This window comes from Colossoma macropomum, unplaced genomic scaffold (genome assembly GCF_904425465.1).
Source record: "Colossoma macropomum unplaced genomic scaffold, Colossoma_macropomum, whole genome shotgun sequence".
In the NCBI taxonomy this organism is placed as follows: domain Eukaryota; kingdom Metazoa; phylum Chordata; class Actinopteri; order Characiformes; family Serrasalmidae; genus Colossoma; species Colossoma macropomum.
In genome coordinates, this window is record NW_023494808.1 from 18,965,816 (window position 1) to 18,971,815 (window position 6,000).

Sequence of the window (6,000 nt, forward strand, 5' to 3'; positions counted from 1 at the left end):
CAAAAACCTTAAAGAACGTAACAGTCTCGTCGTGTTTGAGTCATAGTTTGCTTTGAGCAATGTTTCTTGCATCTGGGCCGACGGTATGTCTAATGTCAAGACTTTCATTCACCTGCATGCTTACTCAACACTTTTGCTTATCTTTGTTATATATCACTTCCTCTGAAAGTTGGGAAAGAAACTGTTTTGCACAAACTTGCAGATACACACACCATTAGATAAATATTACATATAAAAACTTAATAATCTAGAGTAATCTAGATGACAAACTCAGCAGAAAGACCATAAGTGCTTTGGTGTGTTTGCAAAGGCTGCCATAATATCTTTATCTGAGAACTTTTGAATGTTTAACGTAAAGCAATAGTTCGGCTGACAGGCTAATTTACACAGTTAATTTTGTCCATTTTCCCCATTACAGGGGATTTTTCAAAATGTCTGTAAAATGAAATGGTTAAGATGTAAACAAAGTCATTGAGAGTAGTTTGATGTGAAATGCTCTGTTCTACAGAAACGTACCGAGTTACAGTTGTTTACAGTGCAGGTGATGGGAACCAGACGTCTGAAGAGGTAAGTGCTGCTGAAAGTTACTTACAGAAAGTTACTACATGAAATGGTTATAATGGTATAGTTATTTTATAAGACATTTTTAATAACAGTTTTGAGAGAAAAGTTTGGCCTAAAAAAATCCATTTATGGTGGAGAGGTACATGCAGAGATGTTTTAAGCAAAAGAGTCCCCAAAGATTCAGATTTACCATGATTGTTTGGATAGTAAACATAGACATCACAACCCCTGGTCACTATCACCACCACTGTAAAGAAATCTGGGTCAATAAACATCTCAACAGTGACAATTTCACATAAAACTAAGAACAACTTTGCTTGAAAAAACAGTAGAATTCCTCTTTAATGTAGTTTATCACCCAAGACATGTTTAGTATGTGTAGTTTGCTTCTTTAGATTTGCCTCTGAGCTACACGGCTAATATAGCTAAGGCTAATGCGTTTCCTAACACTGTATGACATACTGTCTATTAGCCAAGAGTATGTTGCATAGCTAAAAACTCTTGAAACCTTAATTTTGTGGTCTTTTTGTACATTTTCAGAGATTACAGTATTTCATAATATCAAAAAGCACATCTGTATGAGATTCTTAATCAACTTAATGCAATTTGATGCAAGTGTGATGACTTACGCAGTTTTTACAGTGCTGGAACAAGCTTCCATTAGTAATGAATGAGTTGTTGGCTACATTAGTTGTTAGCTTGTAGCTTCAGTGCAAAACCAAGCAAACTCTGTACACCAAACATTTCTTATTTAACTACATTTGGAGGAAAACTGTGTAAATTATTCCTTACCAAATTATTACTTCAAACTGTAACCCCTTCTAAAACAAAGCATTGATGGTTTGCAATAATTTTGCATTCCTTTGCAAATATTTTGCATTCCCTTGGAATGTATTGCATTTTGCAAGGGATCATAAAATATTTACAAGAAAATGCAAAAATATTGCAGGGAAACAGAATGTTGTTGCTTATATTGTTTTCACAATGCCATCTTAATTCAAAGTATCCAGTAATGCTTCAGGGAGAAACGTATCAGGTTTGGAATATTATACTTCACCGCAGGCCATGATAGCGGTGTTTTTCGAAAATAGCATTCATTTTTCCCATAGGGAAAAGCTGCTTAGACCCAGAGTTCCTAATAAGGACATGACACTGACTACCGAATGAAAAGCAACTTCAGAGGTCTATATATAGTGGGAGAGAAAGGGGCAGGAGATGCTGCTTTGATTTTAAATGTCTTTGTATGTCAATAACTGTAATTTTATGCAACATTATTATAGTTACATTTTTTGCATTACAAAATATAACATAACCTATAACACTATAGGTTAAAGTAGGTTTGATTCAATGACGTGAGATCATTAGTGTTAGAATTGAGTCAATAGCACTACAAAAATCCAGGTGCTAGAGAGAGAAGTACATTGTGTAAGAATATGGTGCATATTGTTTAAACTGAGACAGGCAGAATGATTCCATTAAATTAAACTTCATAAGGTCAAAAGAGTTTAAACTCTTAAACATCATTTTCTTTACAGAAATTGTCAGTTAAGAGATTGAATGGTTTGACAAGGCAAGGTTTTCCCATAAGAACGGTGCCTGAGGCCTCATATAAATGTACATCTCTCATTCTCTCATGCACACATACTCACATCCCGTCTTTCCCAGACCTCGCCGGACCGGTCTGTCCTGTCAGTTGGTGAGTCATGTAAAGCACAGCTGAATTTTGTTGTGTAACTGTCAAGCCTTGTCTCCTGGGAACAGTGCAGGTCTTTTTGTGGTTGAAAATGGAGGTGTGAATTTGGAGAAGGATTACAGTGTTTGCAGAAGTTCCATTGGCTTCATGTTGTATCAGTAATATATACTTGTGTATTTCTTTTTTTTTTTCATTTTCCCATTTTTACCCGTTGTCCTTTTAATTCAGTTGCAATTAAGGGTTCAGTAGATCCACTTATAACACATGGAGATCTCGTCAAGTCTTTGGTTTAGGCTTATGTTGGTGATTAGCGTTCATCATCAGCATCGTCTCATTTTGTCCCTTGGACTGACAAACCTTAATCCTTGTAGATGTACATATGTAAGACTGAAGAAGAACTTTATTGCCATCCCATCATACACAGTAAACTACACTTTATTTGGAATACTTGTATACCTGCTCAGTCCTGCATTTATTCAATCAGCCAATTGTGTGGCAGCATAAAATCATGCAGACATGGGTCGAGAGCTTTAGTTCATGTGCACATCAAAGATCAGAATAGGGGAAAATATGATCAAATGGTGTTTTTCCACTGGGCAGTGCAGTATGGTACGGTACAGTTACAAATCTGTAATCATGCATTTTGTTGCCATTTCCACCGCTGAGTACCATTACTGTACCATAACTGCGTACTTGTGCTGAATTTGCTTTTGTGCCTTTTTGTCTGGGTATCAAATGTGCCAAGCCAGAATTTGAACACACATCAAGTTGAACCTTGAGGTGGATGGGCTACAACAGCAGAAGGCCATATCAGATTCACTCCTGTCAACCAAGACTAGGAATCCGAGCCTACAGTGGGCACCGGCTGGACAGTTAAAGACTAGAAAACGTCTCCTGGACTGATGAATTCCGATTCCTGCTGTGACATGAAGATGGTTGGGTCAGAATTTGATGTAAACAGCATGAATTCATAGATCCGACCTATGCCAGCTGTTTAAAACTAGTAGTGATGACGTAATGGTGGGGAGGTGTTTTTCTGGCACACATGGGGCCCCCTAATATCAATCAAGCACTGTTTGAATGATACAGCCTATCTGAGAAATGGCTGACCATGTGCATTCCTTTATGGCAACGATTTCCCATCCCAATCCTAATTTCTGCTTTCAGCACAATACTGCACGTTGTCATGAAGCACAAGTCATCTCAAATCGGTTCCACGAGCATGACAATGAGTCCAATGTACTTCAATGGCCTCCACACTCACCAGACCTGAATCTAATAGAGCACCTTTGAGATGTGGTAGAATGTGAGATCTGCATGAATGCGCATCTGACAAATCTGCAGCAATTACGTGATGCAATGACGTCAATATGGAACAGAATTTATAAGGATGCTTCCAGCATCTTGTTGAATCTGTGCCACAAAGAATTCAGGCTAAGGCAAAATGAAGGGCCTAGTCAGCACTAATATAACCAAGCCTTGTAAATCTGAAACAGTAGCTTTACAAGAGAAGGAAATAAACTTTAATGCATGCTAATGTAATGTGATTTTATTTGACAGCGCTGTTATGTGCAGTGATGACAATATAATCATGCTCTTGGGCTATGTTTGAACAGGTGATGTAATCTGATTTGTTGTACAAATATCTGATTTTTCATGGCAGCTGATCTTGTCCATTTCTGAACCTGGAATAAATGAAAAGCAAAAGACTGAATGAAAATAAACTGTTTGTCCAAAAGCATCCAGAAACCCCTTCTAATTAGTGAATTCGGTTACTTTAGGGTGCATCCATTGCTTATACAGGTGCTCTATTGTGGACACACAGCTTGTGTAATCTCTATAGAAAAGCATTGCCAACAGAATGGGATGCTCTGGAGTAACCAAACTTAAGTCATAAACAACACCAAGCCCCCCAGCATTGTACTATGAAGCAGTGGAACTGCGTTCTCTGGAGTGATGGAGCTCCATCTAATACCTTTGGGATGAGTTGAAGTGGCGTTTGTGATCCAGAACTAATCATCCGACATCAGTACCACATCTCACTAATGCTCTTGTAGCTGAATGTAATCAAATCCCCCTGGCAATCCTCAATAGCAAACAGTATGAGCAGGTGTCTAAATACTTTTTTTAGACATCCATGTAAGTCAGGGCCAGTGTGGGTGTAGGTTTTCATTTCAAACAAGAAGAGCACACATGATTTTACTCGTATAATCAGTCTTACACAACTGATCATGTGTGCTCCTGCTTTGTTGCAACGAAACCCTGCAGCCACCCTTTGCGTATAAGATTGGACACCCCTGGCCTGAAAGCTTTCCACCCCATACACTAGTAAATGCAATAGCCATCTGGGAAGTAGACCAAACTTCATGCTGACTCGGTCTGTTGGCAAACTGCCCCCCACCGCCTCCCGCCCCTAAAGTGCCCTAGGACATGATCAGCTCAGCACTAATGACTAAGGCAGGAAGTGGCCAAAAAGGATGAAGAGGTTGCTGGTTGGAGCTTCACTCCGCAGGGACTCCCTCACTAAATGGGCGGAGAATCGACTGGCTTTGTATTAGGCCACTCCTAGACCGTCTGGTAATGGCCAGCTATGAGCTATACAAGAGGAACCCCACTCAATGTGACTAGACATGCAGTAAGGTTCTGTGTTATGGAAAAATAAATTTTCTTCACTGTTTTGAAATAAGAAAGCTTAATGTACAGTCAAATTACATAATTTGTTGATTTTCTAAGTAAAAGTTACAAGGAACAAACTTAAATATGAATTTATATTTATTTGCTCAGATGATAAGTGAAAAAAATAAAACATACAATATAAAATGTGCACAACATTTTATGTGGCATTTATTATTTTTACCACTGAGCAAGTAAACAGAAATTGCGTATTAAATGTGCAGAAGTGTGTTCTCTGCAGGATGTGTTAACGCATTTGCACTTTAATACATATCAACAAAACATCTTTTGAGCTGTGGGCACTCAAACGTTTGCATATGACTGTACTGTGTAAACACCCTTCACTCCCCAGTGCATGCGGTCCATGTATGAAATATAAGCCCATTTTGAATTTGTCATTTTTGTCATGTCATGAAAACCAGCATATTTTCATATTTACGCCTATTCCGTTTACGCCTAAAGCAGTTTAGCTCCGCCCACTCATACTGAAGTTATAAGTAGTGTTTTGGCCTAGATTTCTAGTGCAGCAGCCATTAACATATATCAGTCTGAAAGGCCCAGTAACAAAAACAACCATTTAATTTCTAAAATTATAGCAATTAAATTTTTAAAATAAAATGTTTTTGGTACATAAAATCATAATTATATAGTAAGTGGACCTCAGTAATAAAATAAGAGTAAAATGTAAGATATGGCCCCTTTGTATATAACTAAGGTCCTGAATCATTTCTTACAAAAACAAAACAAAAAAAATAAAAAAAAGAGAAAAAGCTGTTAGCTTTTACTGGAGTTTTGCCAGAGCTTTGTGCTACAACTGAATCCTGAAGGGCTCCTGATTGCATATATAGAGCACTACTAGGGCGTGGGCATTATTTCGTCACCTAGTGCACTACGTAGGGGGCAGGGAGTCATATGAGACTCAGCCCGCGTTTTAGTTAAGAGTCGGATGATTAATTGGCCTACTGTAAAGTGGAGGTTTCCTATTGCCACACCCAAACCTCTTTCACCTATAGGGCTGCTCCCTGCTGCCAAACCCACGTGCTCATGTCTGAATATGTAGCTTTTACCCT